Source organism: Nelusetta ayraudi, unplaced genomic scaffold (genome assembly GCF_046127955.1).
Source record: "Nelusetta ayraudi isolate G7.1 ecotype Tasmania unplaced genomic scaffold, CSIRO-AGI_Nayr_v1 ptg000270l, whole genome shotgun sequence".
NCBI classification, from domain to species: domain Eukaryota; kingdom Metazoa; phylum Chordata; class Actinopteri; order Tetraodontiformes; family Monacanthidae; genus Nelusetta; species Nelusetta ayraudi.
The window spans coordinates 24,800-46,163 of record NW_027466319.1 but is presented as its reverse complement, the minus strand read 5'-3'; the positions used below and the strand labels follow the sequence as shown (position 1 = coordinate 46,163).

Here is a 21,364-nt window from a genome sequence, read left to right as displayed (position 1 = left end):
GCTGCAGAGGCTCATAAAGGGAGAATGGATTAATCTGGAACACGACATAAACAATACGACTGTGACAAGCCTATTAAAACTGCTGCTACTCAGCATCAATTTTCCCACCGCTACCACCACCGTCGCTGCTGCTGCTGCTGCTGCTGCTGCTGCTGCCAGCAGGAGGCCCAACTGGTGGCTCCACAGCACTGACCTGGACTTCACGGGCTGAGGCCTCCTCCTTCTCATTCCCAGAGTATCAGATTTGGAAGCACATCTACGTATAGCGACTGGACCTTTTAACGGTTTAGACCAGCGGTGGGCAAACTGGTTGACTGGTGGGGCCACAGTGGGTTGTACATTGTGCCAGAGGGGGGGGGGGGGTAGCGGAGCAGCAGCAGATGGACGGACTGTTCTGGTAAGCCTCCTCATAGGAGGAAACAACCTATCCTGGGATATCATGGAGAAAACGTGTTGCTGGAATGTCAATGGAAAATGAAGCAAAGCAAAGTTGCAACCAAATCAGTGTCTGTGAAGCCCCACCAGGGGGTTTAGTTCTTAGAACCTCCTAGAACCACCCAGAACCTCCCCTAGACCACCAGGGTGTTGAGCTCCTAGAACCTCCTAGAACCACCCAGAACCTCCCCTAGACCACCAGGGTGTTGAGCTCCTAGAACCTCCTAGAACCACCCAGAACCTCCCCTAGCCCACCAGGGTGTTGAGCTCTTAGAACCTCCTAGAACCACCCAGAACCTCCCCTAGACCACCAGGGTGTTGAGCTCCTAGAACCTCCTAGAACCACCCAGAACCTCCCCTAGACCACCAGGGTGTTTAGTTCTTAGAACCTCCTAGAACCACCCAGAACCTCCCCTAGACCACCAGGGTGTTGAGCTCCTAGAACCTCCTAGAACCACCCAGAACCTCCCCTAGACCACCAGGGTGTTGAGCTCCTAGAACCTCCTAGAACCACCCAGAACCTCCCCTAGACCACCAGGGTGTTGAGCTCCTAGAACCTCCTAGAACCACCCAGAACCTCCCCTAGACCACCAGGGTGTTGAGCTCCTAGAACCTCCTAGAACCACCCAGAACCTCCCCTAGACCACCAGGGTGTTTAGTTCTTAGAACCTCCTAGAACCACCCAGAACCCAGAATCACATGATGTGGTCAGTGCTCGATAGGCTGGTTCGAGAACCAGAGGAAAGACTTCCTGTCCCAGTGAGACCCAGTGGCCTCGCTGCTTCTCCCTCGGCCTCTGTGGGGGAAGAGAGGAGCTGCGCTCCCTCGTTTCTCATACGTGCAGCAAATTTGCAGAGAAAAAAACATGTTGCGCACGTGACACACGATACCGTCCGGTAGTGGACGCAGCTCACATGTCATGGAAAAGAAAAAAGAGAGAGAGAGAGAGAAACAGTTGTCAGCTGCTCTCTGACCCCCCTGCTGGAAGACGTCATCCACACAGACACACAACTGCTCCTCCGCGGTGGTGGTGAGCTGCATCCCTCTCAGGGACAGGTGGAACACTGAGCCACACACACACACACACACACACACACACACACTCAGCATCCATCTAACCACAGGAGCTTTTAACACATTTAAAAACAGCATTTCCAAGACAGCAACCTGTCTCCCAGAGACACATCGAGCGGGGGAGCGGGAGGGGTGGAGGGCAGGAGCGGGGGGGGCACGAGAGGAGCGGGAGGGGTTGGGCAGCACGAGGAGGAGGAGGAGGGGGAGGAGGAGGGGGAAAGAAGAAAAAGGAAGAAGTCTCTGAACAAGAGGCACAGTTACTAATTTATGTTGAGCAATGGATGAAAGCTGGGCGGCGTCCAGGCGCCAGAACAGCCCTGAAATTGAAATCAATAAGTTCATTAGACTGCGAGAGCTTGTCTTCTGCGCCGCGCCCCTCCACTTCCCCTGCAGACACAACATCACAGGGCATGAAAAAAACACGGGGCGAAAACAAGGCTTGACCTATGTCCACCAGCCCAGCTCTCCATTTATTCAGCCCTTATCTGAAGGCCTGATGTGAGCAGGCAGCTACACACTGATAGCGCCCCAGGATAATAGCAGGCCAGACAGGGCCGGACCAAAGCCGAGGCGGAAAATAAAGGAAGAAAATGCTTTTGGGGGATCTTCCTTGACATTCATTCTCTTTTTTCTTTCTTTCTTGTTTCTACACACACACACACACACGCACGCACGCACACACACACACACACACACACGCACACGCGCACACACACGCGCACACAACACTGCAGACAACACTGAGGAGCGTGAGGCGCTTGTAGGAAACTTTTGCGAGGGTTGTCTCTGTCTTGTTGTCGGTCGGGGCTGTAATGGAGCCGATCGCTCGTCAATAAGTCAGAGGAAAAGCTTTGTGGAGCAGAGGCCTGCGCTGCCTGCAGCAAACACAGACGGCAACGCACTGTCGTCCTGCAGCAGCGTGGTCAGGGGCTTCCTGACGCTTTCACGCTACTGATTGACCCTCGTTTATACCGCTTAAAACCTCACTGAGACCGAGGGCCTGATTTGCAAGAGGGACCTGTCCTGTGTTTCTGTCCCGCAGGCTACAGAAGGTCACCAACAAACAAACAAGACAGAAGACAAACTGACATAAAGGAGTCCTGCACAAAGCAAAGCAAAGGAAAATGAAGTGAACTGCAGGGTTCAGACTATTTCATGGATGGAAGCCAAGAGACACACAAGCTCTACTTGATAAATTAAAATTGTGATGTTTTGGAAAATGGAATCAAAAAAAAAAACAAGCGGGGGGGGTGGGGGGTTCAGTAGTAAAACCTTGCTGTTAAATCTCAATGTTTTGGACTGTGGCAGTGACAGAGAAACACTATGGGGGGTGCAGTGGGGGGGGGGCTTTCCCCTTGTACAGCAGTCATTCCCAGAAGCCTGCAGGCTTGTAAAGATCCGCTGATGTCTTCCTCCCATTATAGCTGCAGTCCATATCAGCAGTGCAGGCCCTACAGCCTGTGTCACCGCACTTCCTATTGCTGATTTATGGCTACAGGGCACACTGCATATTCTCCTCGCCTCACACACACACACACACACACACACACACACACACACACACGCGCAGGAAAAGCAATGAGGCAGAAATGGTTCCTGACCCGAGCTCAACTTGCTGCTCAGCAGCCCCACCTGTCTTCAAGGGCGCCTTTATCTCGGCCGCAGTCCCTCTTTCACCTGCAGATTAGCGCGGCGGCGGCTAAATGGCCTGGCTAGACTCAGACCATATCTCCGCTCACACAAATGAAATACAAATGGACTTATATGTAATCTCCAAAAGGACAATCTTCACTTCCGTCCTCTTCCTTCCTAATGCCTCTGCAACTCTCTGTCTCGTTCCTGACGTCGTTCCTTCCCCTCCCCTGGTTTGTCAGTCAAGAGCAAGAGAGAGAGAGTTGTGTGGGGAACGGGGGGGGGGGGGGGGGGGGGGTCAGACCTTCATCCGGAGGCTCCGAGCCGAGCCGTCCAACAGGGGGCGAGTGCCGGGGATCGGGACACCTGGCAGGCCAGCGTCCGAGCCAGGAGACCGACAGAACCCAGTTGGTGACGGTGCTGTGGTACTGGAGGGTGGTCTCAGTCTCAGTCGGTCTCTCCAGTTATTTTTTACTGGTTCTGGCCTCGGTCTGGACTGGGCTGGGCTGACTCTGGGTTTTTGACCAAGCCCAGTTGAGACGCGGCCAACACGGTAATGACACGATAATAACAGAGGGGAATGCAGCTGCTGCCGTGTTTCACTCTGGTGGTGACACCCAGAGTGACACCCCGCACCCTCATTTCCACTTCAGCTGTTTTTTATAATTTCACGAAGCAAAGTTGTTGTTTTGAACATGGTTCAAAATATCTGGCAAAGCAGCAAAATGCTCAAGAAAATGACTGAGAGACGGCTTGCAGAAAGGAAACGTTGCTGTGTCAAGACACCGGTCAGTAGTTGTGTTTGGTTGTTGTTCTTCTTTGATATCGACCGTCTCGGTCGGGCCTGGAACCACAGATGTCTTCTCGTCTGGACGTCGATGCTCTCTGGCCTTGATGAGCTCTTGGTCTGGGTCGGTGCCGTCTTGCCTGCAACACTCCAGCCTCCTCTCATTCACTGCAGGGGAGCGAGGAGCGGCCGGCTGGTGCTGCCCAGCCAGCCACAGAACAAGCAGAGGAGAACTCAGAGGAAAGTCAGCATCCAGCTCTTCACCGACACCAGCAGTAGCAGCAAACCACAGGGGAGGCGGAGCAGCAACGTATGGCGACGGCCTTCACCGGCTCTCTGTCTCTGTGTGCTGTAATGAAAAATGATGAAAAATTTCAAGTGTGGCTGAAGAAGAAACATCGTGCAAATCACAGCGACTGCATTTCTTCTGTCCGAGGAGGCGGAAATGTTTCTGATTTCTGTCTCTATTGGGGACATTTCACCGTGTGTGTGTGTGTGTGTGTGTGTGTGTGTGTGTGTGTGTGTGTGTGTGTGTGTGTGTGTGCAGCGGAGCTTTCTTCTACATCAGAGTGACTTGGGAGAGTGTCCAGAGGCATTTCACACCTGATCCATATTTCAGGACTGGAACTTACTGGCAGGGTTTTTGCCTGGGGGCTGTGTGAACAACACACACATATATATTTAATATATATATATATATATATTTACACACACACACACACATACATATGAGGGTGCAGTGGAGGAGGCCACTGGTGACCATTTATTGATGAAGTCAAAGCTCCGTGGCAACAAGCCTTTCTAACCAGGCTGAATATTTCATCTCCGCTCCTCCTCCGCTGCCTTTTTAACCTTTTCTTTTTCCCAGTGAAGAAGGAGAAGAAGAAGGGGGGTGTGGGGTGTGGGGTGGGAGGGGGGCACAAAATAAAATAAAGGAGGTGCAGCAGGTGATGCAAGAGTCCCACTCTGTCTGCTCATCAAGGTAAACAGGTGGAGAGGACGGAGGAGGAGCTGTTGCTGTTGCTGCTGCTGTTACTGCTACTACTGCTGCTGCTACTGCTGCTGCTGCTGCTGCTGCTGCTGCTGCTGCTGCTGTGACTGCTGCTGTTACTGCTGCTGCTGCTGCTGCTGCTGCTGTTACTGCTGCTGCTGCTGGTGCTGCTGCTGCTGCTGCTGTTACTGTTACTGTTGTTACTGCTGCTGCTCCTCACTGGCCTCCGTAAGGTCAAAGGAAGGAGAAGCTTAGTATTCCCTCTCTCCCTCACCTCGCCCTCCTCCAGCTCCCTCTCTCCTCTCTTTACTCTGCCTTTGTGGGCAAGAATAAAAAAAGGGAGGTGGGGGTGGAGGGGGGGGCAGCAGCAGCAGCAGCGGAAAACAAAACGTTGTCGTTCACAGATTTGACAACATCCAGAGGAGCTTTGAAAGGAGGCTGACGCCACAGTCGACTCTCTGGAAATGTAAATGTGCAGCAGGCAGGAAGTGGAGGAAGAGCCGGACTTCCTCCTCCTCTCCTCCTCCTCTTCCTCCTCCACTTTGCTCTCTTTCATTTGATCTGTCTATCCGAGGCGTGTGTGTGTGTGCGTGTGTGTGTGTGTGTGTGTGTGTGTGTGTGTGTGTGTGTGTGTGTGTGTGTTGGGAAGAGGACAGGCGGCTGGCTGACAGGTGGCTGTGTGCAAAGGTATTGAGGCCTATGAAATATTTACCAAAGCAATAATGACTCCCTGGACAGAGCGAGTGAGCGAGTGGGGGAAGAAGGCGAGAAGGAGGGGGGTGGGGGGTGTGGGGGTGGGGGGGCAAGGAGAGAGAGAGAGAGGTGTGAAAGTGAAGAGTGGCTGTCTTCTTTGTCTTCTTCTTTTTTCAAGGCGAGGACGAGTGAAGATCTGAGGCGTTTAAACTTCACCCGTCCTTTGGGAAGGAGAAGAAGGAGAAGAAGGAGAAGAAGGAGAGACAGTTTCTCCTTTAAAACATGAAGGTGCTTTTAGCTGATGGAATATATTTTTACTTGATAGCGTGAATGGTGACCGCAAAATGCACATTTTTCACGGGGAGGAAATCCAGAATCCCGTTTACGGGAGCGTCGGCATGGGGTTGGAAAATGAGACAGAAGGTAGCAATTCAAACCACAGGACAATGAACCTGGACTGAGGAGCAGGAAGTCAGAGGAATCTCCCAGTTGCTCCTCACCCTGCAGCTCCTGCTGGCCCTCAAACATCTTCTCATCACGTGGCTCCAGCAGAGTGAGACAGAGGGAACAATGAAGAGAGCAACCTCCTCAGCTTCCAAGACAACCTGGATGTGATAGTCAGAGACATTTCACAATCTTTATGATAACACTGTGACTGTTGTATTGGTTTGCTTGGCTCCTGTGTTTCCCCCCCCAGAAGGGACGAAGACGCTGTTCTGATTCAGATTCAGAGACCAACTGTGAATGACAGAGACTGTGTACAATGGAAATGTTGCCATCACATGACATGCAGCGGTGATGTTTGCGTCTGATTTGTGTTTTTGGTTGATTTTGACGAATGTTTCTATGGACTTAAAACTGGAGATTAATATGCTGCTTAGCTTTTTGCAGTAAATATTAAAAGCAGATGGGAGGAGGAGGAGGAGAAAGCTTTTCCATCACTTCCTGTTTCCCTTCTGAGCTTTATTTACAAAGTGTATTTTTTTTTTATTTGTATTTATTGTTGTTCTTTTTGCTGATAATGATGTTGTTATGTTTGATCTGCCTTGATCTATTTTATTGTTTTAAACAAAACAACCACACTCTGTAAGAGTGCCTTCCAGAAGGCAGCCAGGAGGAGCGAGGGAGGATGGAGGGATGGGAGGAGGACGGCGCCCCCCGACTGTGAGCCTCCGAACCCACAGGCCTCCTCTTGTTTGCGCACAGAAGTGGGCACCACACTGCGGACCGGTTTGATCCGGACGGCCAGCAGAGGCGGCTTCAGATGCGGAGCGAGGAAAAGGAAAGTGGGCCGGCAGAGCTGCAGCTGCTGCTGCTGCTGCTGCTGCTGCTGCTGCTGCTGTCTCCCCTCGCAGCACCAAGCAGGAGGCCGGAGCCGCTCAGAACAACAGTGAGCTCTCTGACTGGAGGATGGAAGGAAGGAAGGAGGGAGGATGGAAGGAAGGAGCGGCGGAGCGACAGGGGGTCCGTTTGGAAGTGTGAAGCCGGCGCTGACTGAAGGCAAAAGGTCTCGACCATCAGAAAAAAACAACAACTCAGAACGCGTTTGCTGATGTTTCTCCCGCAAAAGCAGGATGAAGAAGTGATTGAGAAAACGCCGAGGCCAGAGAGCCGGTCGGAACCGGACTGACTGAGCTCTCTGATGCAGCCTGTTGCCCCAATAATAACCGAGAAGACTTCCAGAAGAGTGGACAGTGATGGTGCAGCAGCGCACATGGGAGAAGTTAGAGCCGGCGGTCATCGCTGCTCCTGTTTGAAGTCGCCTGGAGAAACTATTTTTAGGGCAAACCATAATGTTTTCCCAAACATAAGCAAATATTTTTAGCGTCTGAAAGCAAACAACGTCGCTCTGTTAGTTAAACACAATCAGGTATTTTTGGGGCCTCCAGACCGCGACAAGCGAAAAGTTACAATAATTCCTGAAAGCGAGTCTTTGAAAAGCAGCAGCGGCGCCGCTGCAACTGCAGCATAAATAAAGATGACAAGAAAACAAGACGCTGAGATACAGCAGCATGTCTGCTTCGCTCTGTGTCCGCTGGTAACTACAGGCTGCCTGACAGAAATCTCTTTGAGGCAAAGAGTGGTGATGGAAGTTTAAATCTAAATGTGCAAATGAATGTTTTCCAATCAAACTACAGGAGTAGTTGCAATCAGGCTGCAGCCCTTCCAGCAAGAAAAACAAAATAGACCTTTATTCACCAGCACGTCAGGACTAGTGGGCGCTTCCTGAACTGCAGCATGCTGAGCAGTGGCGGAGTCTCTCTCCGTCATAGGCAGCCATTCACCCTACAACCACCAGAAAGGTCCTGAATTACCGTGCAGCCACTGACGCTCATCAGTACCTTGACTTTCCTGTTTGAAGATGTGATTAAAGGGATGTTTTCTGCTTTCTGCTTTCATGATCTCGCTGATACGGTGAAGCATCGCTGAGCCTGGTGGCCCGGGGGTCAGAGTACAGCCACTAGAACAAACTGGACGACACCAGCGGTACCGAGCCGCCCCGCCCCCTGCTGGACGGGGAGCTCCTCCTCGGCCCGGGGTTTTTTGGGGGCAGATTTTGCGAGCGTGTGTCCAGAACATGACGCTGGCCGTGGGAGAGAAACGCTTCCTGATCAGCAAGCCTGACACCATGGACAGCTGACCTCTGACCCCCTCATTTCACCTGAGTCACCCCGGCTCCTGGGGGGGGGAGCGAGGGTTGCGGGGGGTCACAGTTGACACAGCAGTCCTGTGTTGTGCTGAGCTGTGAGAGTCTCGACACGCCAGCGACCGCCACGACTCAGGAAATCAATGTCAGGCCAAATGGACCATGTGTTTGTGTGTGTGTGTGTGTGTGTGTGTGTGTGTGTAGGCGTGTGCTGACTTCCCCCACTCTTCACAATCATCATGATTAATAGTATGATTTTATAGTTTATAATTACTTTGCATGAGTTATGTGGACTAAACTGATTCTTTTTTTTTTTTTAGCTGAAACATTTACATGTTGTTTTGCTCATGAATTGTTTAATAACAAAACAATATTGTTAATTACTACATTGTTAATTATTTTTCAGCTTTGTTCTTAAAATATTTTTAGCCATTTTTTCTAGAGTGCAGACTCGCTTGATTTATTATCCACTCAAAAAAAAAAAGAAATCCAATCTCATGACCCAGCATTTAGCCCTCTGTTTTCACCGCCCTGCAAAAAGCACAAAGGTTGCTAGCTTCCCGCTAAAGCTAAAGCTAGGTGCTTTGTTGGAAGAAAACAAAGCAGCGAAAAGAGAGAAAAGGATGAACAGCCGACAGGAATGACAGGAAACTCCATTCAGCACGAGATCCGTACTTTAGGTAAAAGTGCAGATAAAATAAAAGTACTGATTCAACTTCTTTACTCAAGTAAAAGTAAGAAGGTACGGGGTCTGATATGTACATAAGTAAACCTTAAAAGTCTTTTTGTAATAGATAAGCAGGGCTACTTTCAAATCTCCCTCTAAAACATAATCTAGGCGTATTTTTTTTTTTACTACACAACAGCAGAGTTCAAACAACTCTGGCAGTAAGTGAACTGCTTTCAACAGAACTTCTATCTTTCAAACATCCTTTCTTAGCTTGCTGTCAATGTCAGGAGTCGAGAACGGTTTTAGGTATTTAGGTAAGAATGCAGGTCCATCAGGATGCACCCAGACACCACAAACTGCCGTCCCTCCGAGAACCACGCGGCTCAGCTGTTAGTAGCAGGGAGCGTCAGCAAACACAGGCCACGCCACGTGTTCTTATTACGAGTCGTAGTATTAGTATCATTATTATGATGACACAATATGGGATTCCTCCCTGTGTCTTAATCGTTTACAGCAGCGCAGACACAATGACATTATGAGTGTTTCTTCCTCGATGCTTTGGCTCTCACTGTCACGTGGAGCTTCTGCCTGAAACTGAGTGCAGTCGTTAATGTTGCTGTTGACAGTGACAATAAAGTCTGACGCACAAAACTAAAGGGACGCAGTGGACGGAGCAGACTGAGAGGCCCCTCCCCCCCCCCCGTTTTTTTTTCACAGTCACATAAAGGAGGCCACTTGGAGTGAGTCAACGCATGTGATACATAATTGATCGCAGTGACTGAGTGTAGGACAGCATTGATCACTGGGGGCCACATCTGACAAACGACTGGACACGACCTCAAGAGGTGACCTGCACACAAGTCGAGGAGCCGAGGGAGGGAGGGATGGAGGTAGGGAGGAAGAGAGGGAGGGACGGAGGGAGAGAGGGAGGGATGGAGGGAGGGAGGGAGGAAAGAAAACACAATGACCGCAGGAGGAAAGAAAGAAAAAAAATCCATGAAGCTGAAAGCAAAACGCATTTGGTCTGATGAGCGATGTTAAACAAGGAGTGGACCGGCGGCCAATTACCATGATTGGAGTGGCGCTGCTGGTCCGAGACAGAGAGGAGGGGGGGCTCACCACCACCACCACCACCACCGAGGCCCAGCGCTCATTAGCATGCCTGCTTTTACAGGCTTGGCCCGGAGAGTCGATGCTCTCCACTTTATTTATTAGTAAATAGAGACAGATGGCGATGAGGAGGTGCTATTGAGCGGCCGTATCCTTTTAAACAGGAATCAATGGCAGGGGCGGAGCCCTGAGATGGGGGGCATTAACTCGCTAATACAGGCCTTGTGAAATGAGCAAGGCTTGGCTTTTATTTCTTGGCCCCTGAAGCTGCTGCTGCTGCTGCTGCTGCTGCTGCTGCTGCTGCTACTACTGCTGCTGCTGCTGCTGCTGCTGCTGCTGCTGCTGCTGATACCGCCGCTCTCCTCGTTCCCGAGACCTGCACGTCACGCACAACAGCAGGCAGCCTCACTCCATCTCAGCAGCCCGGAAGAAAGAAAGAAAGAAAGAAAGAAAGAAAATGCTGCCGCCCGTCCATGTTATTTACGACAGAATGCAGCGCGATGCTCAGATCGACCGCATCAGTCGGAGTGAGCCGACAAGATGTCCAGGCTCACAACGCCCATCGAAATGAGCATGTGTTTTTCAGCCGCGTGCGGCGAGGTGGGAGGGTCCTGTCGCCTCCACATCGACCCCAGCAGCAGCAGCAGCAGCAGCAGCAGGGAGCCAGAGAGGCTAATAGCACGTAGAGTCACCAATCAGCCCAGTGAAGAGGGTTTTGGTCATGAAGCAGTGAGTCGGGTCAACGCTGGTGCAGCAAGAGTCACAAATGTTCAAAAGAAATCCAGACACAGAGAAAGAAAAGTCGAGCACATCACAACATCACAATTTATAGAAGTGATTTCAACCACTTGTAAAGTGAACACACTTCACTTTGAAATGTCAGACAGACAGACAGACAGACAGAGAGATGGATGGATAGATAGATGCTGTTGAGGGCCATTTTCATTATGCATATCAATAAATCCCAGGCAGTCACTGCTGCTGTCTGTTGGCACACACTAGCCACAATCTAGGACTAACACTCGCCCCAACGCACACACACACGCACACACACACACACACACACGCACGCACACACACAGACAGCTGTGCACAGGGAGGGATGTGAGCTGCACTGAGCCTCCAGCAGCCTCCAGCAGCCTCCAGCAGCCTCCAGCAGCCCAGGCAATTAAGAGTTTAACCAGGACGCAGCCAGGGAGTCCAGGGAGAGACGCTGCGGTCAAACAGAGCAGGACTCAGCAGACACCGGGGTGGCGAGAGAGGAGGAGGAGAGGGAGGAGGAGAGGGAGGAGGAGAGGATGGATGGAGGCAGGTGGCAGGACACCAGTGACTGACTGGAGACTAGCAGCCCAGTGTACACAAGGCCTCCTCCCTCCTCCCCCTCCTCCTTGTGATCCTCCTCCTCCCCCCCCCCCTCCCCCTTCCCCTCCTCCTCCTCCTCCTCCTCCTCCAGCAGAAGAAGGTCACCCTCTGTCTCTGAGGACGCCCTTAAATAAAGTCCCCCATCCTGCACTTTTCTGGGCAAACAACCTCCTCTGCTCTTTATTAACTAAATATGAGGGGACTTTGACCGGGGGACAGAAATTCAATATTTTACCCCCCACTGCCCCCCCACCCCCTCCACACACACACACACACACACACACACACACACACACACCAAATATTTAAACCAAGCAAATAAACAGACAAATAAATAGCTGTGTGGCGGCAGGGGAGCGAGGGCCAGCCGTCCCCTGGATGTAATTTGACGGCCCACTTACTTGGAGGGCCAGAGCCCAGCGCTACTCACACACTCATTTGAAGAGCTGTCAATCACAGGGCACCACTGTTGGCTTCTAGAGGGGGGTGGAGGGTGTGTGTGTGTGTGTGTGTGTGTGTGTGTGTGTGTGTGTGTGTGTGTGTTTGCAAGGGTTGGCCTGCAAATTCATCATCAAGGTTGGAGCAGGAGGTGAGTGTCTCTCCTGGCGACTGCCCCCACCCCCCCCCCTCCACACCCCCCATCCCATCCCCAGCTAGTTGTGTAAAGTTAGCCCTTCACTAGCAGCCCCTCCCTGTTTAGTCATTCATAGCCTGACAGCTTCATCTTCATCATCATCATCATCATCATGCTCGCAAACCTTTTGATATCAGCGACAGGGAGGCAGCAGTTAAAGCTACACTATCAGACCAGGGTGCTCCGACTCTTTGACTGAGATGCAGCTGTTTGACGACTGGCTGACTATTAATACCATTTCCCTGGTGTGATGTAAAAGCTTAATGGGCTGCATGTGGCCCCCGGGCCATAGCTTGCCCACGCCTGTATTACTTCTTTGCACACACTCTGGAGATAAAACCACGTCCGTCCTCTTCTATCTAGTTTGTGAAGGCATGCACTGCCTGGGGTTGACCACTAGGGTCGTCATCCAGTATTTACAGACATGTCGAGCTCTGCTAAATAAGTGGAAACGAGGCTTAAGCCCCCCTATCCTGGGGGGGTGGGGGGGGGGGGCTAGCAAGAGGCTGATGATATCAAAAAGTCCTTTCATCCATTTTAGATGAGATGCAGATGACTCAATTATGCTTGGCCTGACATCAAGACCACTCGGCGGAGGAGCCGCGAACGGCGCAAAGCGGTCCATTTAATCCGGGCCGAAATGAGTGGCGGGCCGCTAACAGGCCGCTAACAGGCCGCGCAAAGGTAAGAGAGTGAGACAGGTGCGGGTGCAGGGGGAGGGACAGCGGGCTGGGAGTCACCGCCCAGTGCTGAGACGCTTTGATACGCATTTCCCCTCCAGAAAATGCAACGCAAAGGAGGAAAAAAAAGCAACAACAAAAAAAACTAAACTCCAGCAGTCTGCAATCATTTACACTGAAATAATCTGTTTAGAACTTTGCAGAAGGATGTGGAGGTTCCCTGCGCTGGCTTTTAAATTCACAGCCGCTATCAGATCCCGTCGCAAAAAAACCTCCTGCGTTTCACGTCCGGAATGTTTCACGTTTGACAGGCGCCAACAAACGGCGAAACACGTTGAACAAAGCAGCTTGGCTTCGCACGGCGGCGCACCGCCTCTCTGGCACCATGAATCATTCATGGTACCGGACCTTCATGCACGGCTACCGCTGGAGAGAAACACGAGAAAAGCCAGCGAGCTGCTCCTGCAGCCCAATCTGGTGCTGCTGATTTCTGTGTTTTTGTAACTCTTGATTTGATTGGACGAGGAGTCGGAGCAGCAGCAGCAGCAGCAGCAGCAGCAGCAGCAGCACGGAGTCGAGGCCTCGCTGAGAGAAGTGGGTCAGAGGAAATGCAGGCGAGGTCCTGCAGGACCCACCGGGGCGGAGCTGCGGGTCAGCAGAGCCCAGGACACCAACACCCACAAACATGCTCCACATTCACTCTGCCTGCCGTTTGATCCACACACACACACACACACACACACACACCAGCACATTCAGATCATCAACAACAGAGAGTGGGACGGCAGCAGTGGGAGGATGGGGATCAGTCTGGTTGTCATTGTACAAACCAGCAGCTCCAACATGGACAGCAGCACACACACACACACACACACACACACACACAGCACACCACAGTCTTCCAGAAAGAAGATTCCAGGAGCAGTGATCCACCACTGCAGTATTCCCACTGTCACCAGGAGCCACATCAGTTCAGGGGTCCCACAGTTCACTTGACTAATGCAGCCAGGAACACAACATGACCTGGAGTCCATCAGCCAATGGGATCGGTCCACTCTCAGATAGTGTGTTCATCGGCCCTTTGTGACGTCATGTCAAAGCTAAAACTGAACAACAAGAACCCCTGTAAACGGAGAAATACATTTTTTTGTTTGTTTAACATCAACCTACTGTTTGTTTGTTTTTTAATTATTAATAATTATAGAAATAATGAGATGAAGTTGTCCCACTGGAGCCTGTGATAAGAAATAAGGAAGGAGAAGGGCAAAAGGGGAGAGATTTGTAACATGTAACACTTAAAAATGTTACAACTATGTTACTTCTTGAGCACTACAAACTTTGCTGCTGCAACACTTGAAGTCGCTACTGTGCTTTTAAAGGTTACTACCACAGTAACAGACCAGCAAGTGTTCCTAACCTATGGGTTGAACCTTCACGCAGCTGACCAGAGGGACGTGCAGCCACCACAGTGAGACTGATGGGAATCTCCTGCTCGCTTGCCTTCTTCGTGACCTTTCCTTTGCAATTAACAAGGCGGCCGATGTTCTTTCCAATGCAGTCAATCTTGTCGCTGTTTTGTCAGCGCTGAGTGCTGTTTGTCTGCGCCGGTGACAAATGAGTGCGGGCCGTCCCAGCGCTGACAGGCCGCCCGGGGGCTGCGATGCTATCTGCAGCTCCAGCAGCGTATACAATTACCAGAGGCTGCGTGGCCCCCCCACCCCCCCACCCCCCTGGGGGCCTGCAGCACCCAGTGCACTCACTCTGCAGCCTGGGACACACAAACACCTTTTCATTAGTACAAATAGGCTTACAGGGCATTTTACACCTGTAATGAGTGTTTTGCACAGAGTGCACAAACGCTGGGCGGGGGGGACGCACGCACAGAGAGAGAGCAAGTTTCTCCTAAATGTGCTACAGGTCACGTTCTATGCTAGGAAGCAGAGCTGAGGGAAGATTGATTTCCTTTTACGAGCTCTTTTTTAAAAAAAAAAAAAAAAAAAAAAAAAAAGTCTGGCCAAAAGAAACGCATTGAGTCATTTTGCAAAAAGTAGCGCCGCGATAAATCGCCCTGCTTTTTACGAGACGAAAGCGGTCGCTCGCAGTGTTTTCACAGAGACTTTGCCGATGAGGTTGTCGCGTCAGCGCTGGCTGGCTTCTGCAGACTGTGGTCTCCTACGGCCACGCAGGCAAAGAGTTGACTGGGACGTGACCCCTGACAGATACCTTTCCCCTCCACACACCTGGTTATTTTATCTCCCCGCTGCTGTTGTGAGCCGCCGGCTGACCCGGCTCACAACAATGCATACCTGCCGCTTCCAGCCGCCGCTGCCCAATTGTCTCCTCAAGTGGAGGCCCTTTTTTCTGCTGCCGGCCCTCAGGGCGAGGGCGCTGCTGCTCATCCATCACTCCGTCGCTACAGGAAGTAGTTAACATGGGTGACCTTTTGCAGGGGACAGTTTTGTTTTTTGGTTTGGAGTGAAGCCTTTGGAGTGACATTAGCTGCAGCGTCATCGCTGGGAGTGACATCAGTCAGTCGGTCACTCCATCACTCAATCTGTCACTAAGGCTGTCTGCTTGGGAGCCTTTAAAAGTTTAGAAAAAAATAGAAAAAACAAATGAAAGCAGCCCCCCCCCCCCCCCGAACAACAAACAACAAGGCTTCTTTCAGTGTCTGGAATGTCTGCGTTCTGTATCCAGGAAGGTGAGAAAGCACCGACCTCAGCAGCTCTGACCTCCTCTCCCAGGCCACAGTTTTCAACATGATTGAAGTTTGATGTGACAGATGAGCTCGTCTTCATCGCAGTTCCTTCTTGTGGAAGAGCCTCGGAGTCTGCTGACTCCTCCCAACAGCTCATGGAAATAGCCGCTGAGCGCACAAACTCAAGTCAACTGCATCCCTTTACTTGATGAAGAAAGAGCGGTGAGGATGATGATGAAGTTGAATGAATGCTAGTGGTGGTGTCATTAGAACATATGGCCTGGTGGAGCCAAACTTCCTGTAGAAGATGTGAACTTCCTCATGTTGGAGAAGAGTCTTCTTCTTCCTCTTCTTCTTCTTCTTCTTCTTCTTCTTCTTCTTCTTCCTCATCAATCAGCGGAGGGCTCCATCAAAAGTGAGCGGCTGCTGAAACCTTTTGGACTTGAGAGTATTCAGAGGCGGAGCATCCAGCCAGCACAGCGGCTATAATATAGAAATATCATCAATCAATCATCAGAACATTAGAAGAACAAACAAGGAGAAAAAAAAATTCTACACTGTTTTTGTTGATGAACTATTCGGCCTTCAACACTATTTCATATGTTTTGCATTGAGCCACTTGACTGGAAACACTTGTGCACTAACAGGTTAGGATGAAAAATAATAACTAGGGATGCACCGATACCACATCTTTACAGTACAAGTAGAGTTCAAGTACTTGCATTTCAGTACTCACCGATACCAAGTACTTAATAAGACACACATTACACATTATAGAATTACTTTGATTCCCCCGACTCCCCCCCCCCAGATGTTGACTTATTTGAACAACATTGTCATACATTGTCATATACATGCATATTCAGTACAACTGCTATCGGCACGTACTTTACGAGTATGAGTAGAGTACTCGACCCCTGTATGGGTGCATCGCCGATAACAATAGTACCAATAAATAATGACTTCTATTACCCGCTACTACTCATAATAGCAGCAACGACAGATTCCTCACCCACTTCAAGACAACTCTGAATACTAATAAATATAAATACACACTGGGCTCTAAGGTGCGAGCAAATAGCCTTTATTAGTAATCACAAGCCATCGTTGTCTACAGGGGCAGCTGATAGCTCAGCCTAGCGGTGCCAGAGCTGAGGTCAGAACCATCACACACGCACACACGCACGCACACACACACGCACGCACACACACACACACACACACACACACGCACATATGAAACAAACACAGAAAGATAAGAGCAACGCAAGTTGTTGGATAAAACACCGTTCATTTTTTTTTTGTTTGGTTTTCTTTTATTGACTGCTGTTGCTGTAGACTGACAAGCTGTGGCGCAGGAGCACAGAGCCGTTCAACCAGTCGACGCACCGCTGACCATCGACCAGGACACACACACAAACAAGCGTTTGGCAACTGGTAACATCTTGGAAAAACTTCACCAGTACAAAAAACAAGAAGAGGAAGAGGAAGAAGGAGAAGAAGTGCATTCTGCATTTTTAATACTAAACTGCGTCTCTACTTTGCGGTGAACTAGTTGGAGACTCGCCGGCTCCCCCTTCAGCTCATCCCACAGTGGGTTTTTAGTTCAGAAGCAGCGCCGGATCTCGGATGGCCTGCAGCACGGCGGTGGAGGGGGGTGGGGGGGGTGGGGGGATATGGGGGAGTATGGGGGGTGGGGGGCGTGGCGCTGAACACACTTTAGGAGGAATTAAAAGAAGCCATTGAACGGCTGTAATTATGAGGAGCGGCGCTGCTGCTCCGCCGTCTCATCGAGAGCTTCTCCCCAGAACAAACAACTGGCAGGCTGCCGACGGGCCCCATCACACACACACACACACACACACACACACACACACACACACACACACACACACACACACACACACACACACACACGCATCCATGACACTGTAAACACATCACACTCTTCCCGCTCTCCACTGGGCTGTCGTGACTTCACTCCTTCATCTTTCTTTGGTCTCTTTTGGGCTCATTCCACGGATGAACAGAACAACAATAATAATAACAACAATAATAATTAAAAAAGAGTGATTACTAGAGATGAATGCAATACTGTGTGTTTTTTAAACATTCTACACTGTATTATTATAACACTGTGTGACGCAGAGAAAGCCTATGGAGTGCTGGAGTGAGTAGATCCACTGCGAGAAGCACAACAAGTCTACATGACGTTAAGTGACGTGAAGCTCTATGTAAAAATAATAACCAGTCTACGCAGCGGCGGCGGCGGCGGCGGCGGATGCAAACACTGAAATGCAGCTGCTGCTGGTACAGTAGCTCATCGCAAAGCTAGCCCTGTTAGCATTAGCTATCGAAGCGCTAAGTCTGCTTCCTATTGTGGTGCACAGGAGGTTTGGGGTGGGGGGGTCCTTATAGCTCGGAGTGGAGGAGGTGGAGAAGGAGGTGGAGGAGGAAGTGGTGGAGGTGGAGGAGGTGGAGGAGGAGGTGGTGTTGGTGGAGAGGTGGAGGTGGTGTTGGTGGAAGAGGAAGTGGAGGTGGAGTAGGAGGAGGTGGTGGAGGAGGTGGAGGTGGAGGTGGTGGAGATGGAGGAGGAGGTGGAGGAGGTGAAGGAGGTGGAGGAAGTGGGCGTTTGGATTGGACAGGAAATCAAGGTTGGCGGCAAACAACAGAGGATTCTTCAAAGCCGTGTTCCTTCTACTGATAGTGGAGGGGTGGAGGGGTGGAGGGGTGGGAGGTGAAGGTGCGAGGGTGGGGGTCTATGGGAAGGGGAGGGGGAGGGGGGGGGTTCTAACCCCAACCTTCAAAAAACCAAAAGATAGAAACAAACAAAAAGAAGAAAAACAGCTGGTGCTTCTTGTTCCTGCTCCGTCTTTTCGTCCGCTCTTCTGTCCATCCGTCTTCACATCCTGGTGGAGAAACGGAGGAATTGTCACCGGCTCGACTTTATCGTGAAGGTACGACTAAACATCCGGGGCCTCTTGTACATTTCCAATGCACATTTAAATCAAACCTTGGAATGCTGCTCTGCTGCTGCATCCGAGCAGAATGAGCACTTTGCTTCACGCTGCAGTGACTGCGTGGCTGTAATTACTACTGGTGGTTCTACTGGATTGGATTGGTCGCCATTAGACACTCGTAGGTTTAATGCTACGGACACAAAGCAATATCTGACATTTCACAGTAATTCTCTTTTTGTTCTTCAAGTTCTTTAGGAATAAACACTATTGGGGTTGAGCAAACCGCCTTAATGAAAATGCATGGGATCTCCTTTCTCCTTTGACCGACAGCATACCAGTGTCGTGTGTGTGTGTGTGTGTGTGTGTGTGTCAACAAGCTCTTCAACTCCACAGTGAAACCAGCTCCTGTCCAACGGCCTGTTCAAGGGAAAAAGCCCTCGGTTGCGACGTGCTTGCGGGAGAAATGCCTCACCTCCAGAGCAGCGACTCCACTCTGTTGATGATGTCAGCCAGGTCAAAGGGCAGCGGCATGCCAGGGTCGTCCGGGCCCCAGAAGGGCCGGTCCACCGGGGCCTCCTCGGGGGGCAGCGTCTGGGCCAGACTGGAGTGGCACCTGAGGCGACAGGGCACAGGAAACGAGCGCACCCGTTAACTCCGCCCACCTCGGATCTCGCTCAAACACAGAGACTACAGCAAACTGTTGGACTGGTGGGCCCCTGTGTGACCGAGGGGCTGAAACAATCTATTATGGGATATTGCATTCGTGTCAATGGAAAATGAACCAAAGCAAAGTTACAACACAATATTTGTATTTGAAGCGCCACAGTATTCAGCTCTTTATCCAAATGATGTATTTTTATTTTATTTTATTTTCTCTATTTTATGAATTACTGACTATTAATATCATTTCTTCAAGTTCGGTGGGCCGGATCAAAAAGCTTTACGGGCCACATGTGGCCCCCGGGCCGTAGCTTGCCCATGCCTGGACTGGCCGCTGTGAGTTTTGGTGAGTGGAGCGGCCGGAGAGACGAGGCCGGCGGAGGCTCCCAGCAGCGGTGTTGCTGTTATGCTGGGAGGGAGGCGCTCCATCTGTTCTGTTTGCTGTGTACTGACCCGGCGTCGTGCCGTTAACGACGCGCCGGCTCTTTAAAGTCGTCCTCAGCTCCCTGTGGCTGTTTAGCGCCTTCACCAGGAGGCAGACGGCTCGTGCGCTTCCTCCCCTTTTATGACTTCCAACCATCCTGCATCCCAATTAAAGCCTCGCCGTCGCTGCACAGCGAGTGTGTGTGTGTGTGTGTGTGTGTGTGTGTGAGTGTGTGTGAGTGTGTGTGTGTGTGTCATTTGCATGTTGCTGCTTGCACAATTTAGGTCCCGTTTACACAAAGATGGCATTTTTTTTTGGAAAAAAACCGATCATTTACACGACAACGCTGCAGTACCTATGCCAGGCCTTGTGGGGCGCTGTGAGTTCCCTTCCTAAAGGTGTTTTAACAGAAGGAGAAGAAGACCAGGGTTACGGTGTGCTTACAGAAGTGGCAGCTTGCTAACGTTAGCACCAGGGAGATGACAGACGACAGTGTGGATGAAGTTGACCTTCTGCTTCAGAACACAGAGCCTCAAAGCTCCACCGAGAGGTCGACTGGGAGGCCAGACAGCTAAAGTTCACTGACATCTTGCTCATTGAGGCTTCCTGCCTCAACATCCCAGTCAGCCAACCAGGAAGAGGACTTTTACCACCGCTGTTTGCTGCTCGTTGTAGTGGAAGCTAAACAAGACTTCAGGCTGATCCTCTTCAACGCCAGGAACACAAATGTGTTGCTCGACGTTGTTGTGTTGCGTTCACACAGTCGGCTGAGGGTGCAAGGAGGGGGCGGGGCTATGACATCATCATTCCTAAAAAAAATAAATAAAGATTGTTTCCACGAAACGGGACCGACGGCCAGTTCACTTCAGGTCATGGTGGTGGTGGTCAGTGGGCGGCAGCAGTGTCTCCATATCCTCATTAACACTCCATTGATCTCGCACACACACACACACACACACACACACACACACACACACTCACTCCCACCAGCAGCAGCAGTCAGTGTAAAGCCTCAACTTTTCCCGAGATTAATAATCTGAGGTTGGCCGCGATATGACAGTGCCCCCCCCCCCTCCCCTTCCCCCGCCCCCCCTTCCCCCGCCCCCCCCACAGACCTCGGCCACATCTTTTGTCAGACCAGTGTAAATATTTACTGTGGTGACTTGCTGTTGCTCTCCGCTGTCATTGTAAATCTGCCCTCCCTCAGCCTCTTGACAGACGAGGCTGACCTTTGACCTGGAGGTGCAACAAGGAGGGAGCCCAGGGTGCCATTGCTATGCACTCTGAGTGTGTGTGTGTGTGTGTGTGTGTGTGTGTGTGTGTGTCTGTGTGAGTGGTGGCCGGAGATTTTTTTTTCCCTTCCGTCCAGAGTCACTAGGCAAGTCACACACACACACACACACACACACACACACACACACACACACACACACACACACACACACACACACACACACACACACACACACACACACACACACAGCTCCACAGAAGGATGCAGGGCTTGGTTATGGATGGGATAAGGGGGATGCTGGAGTTGACAGGGGACAGCCGGGGGGCGGGGAGGGGTGAGGGCACAATTTGCGGTTCTCTATTTCCACCTGGAGACTCTTAATGCTGGCCTGGCCCTGCGCCTAAGTGCTGCGAGCGCCTTCACACAGCAGCAGCATTAACGTCCAGCACGTTCCAATATATCTCCACTCCTACTGATAATAGCATCTGTTAACATGCGCTAAGTACCATTATGTAGCACATCACTTCATAAATAATACGATTAGGCGACCTCCTCGGCGGGGGAGGGGGGGGGGGTTGTGACGAGCCGTGTGTTTTCAATGTTCTCATCATTAATTTAGCAGCGAGAATTAAAGGCAAAGTGCCGCGTCAGAGACGAGAGGAGGAGGAAGAGG

The 21,364-nt window shown here is 51.0% G+C and overlaps 1 long non-coding RNA gene across 1 annotated transcript; it reads right to left on the bottom strand.

The window, feature by feature from the left end:
* Nucleotides 1-16,481: 16,481 nt before the first annotated feature.
* On the bottom strand, nucleotides 16,482-19,038 carry LOC142882427 (uncharacterized). Its single transcript, XR_012925787.1, has 2 exons — nucleotides 18,846-19,038; nucleotides 16,482-18,322 (listed from the first exon to the last, which is right to left on the bottom strand). It is a non-coding gene; the product is annotated as an uncharacterized LOC142882427 (long non-coding RNA).
* Between the last annotated feature and the right edge of the window lie 2,326 nt (nucleotides 19,039-21,364).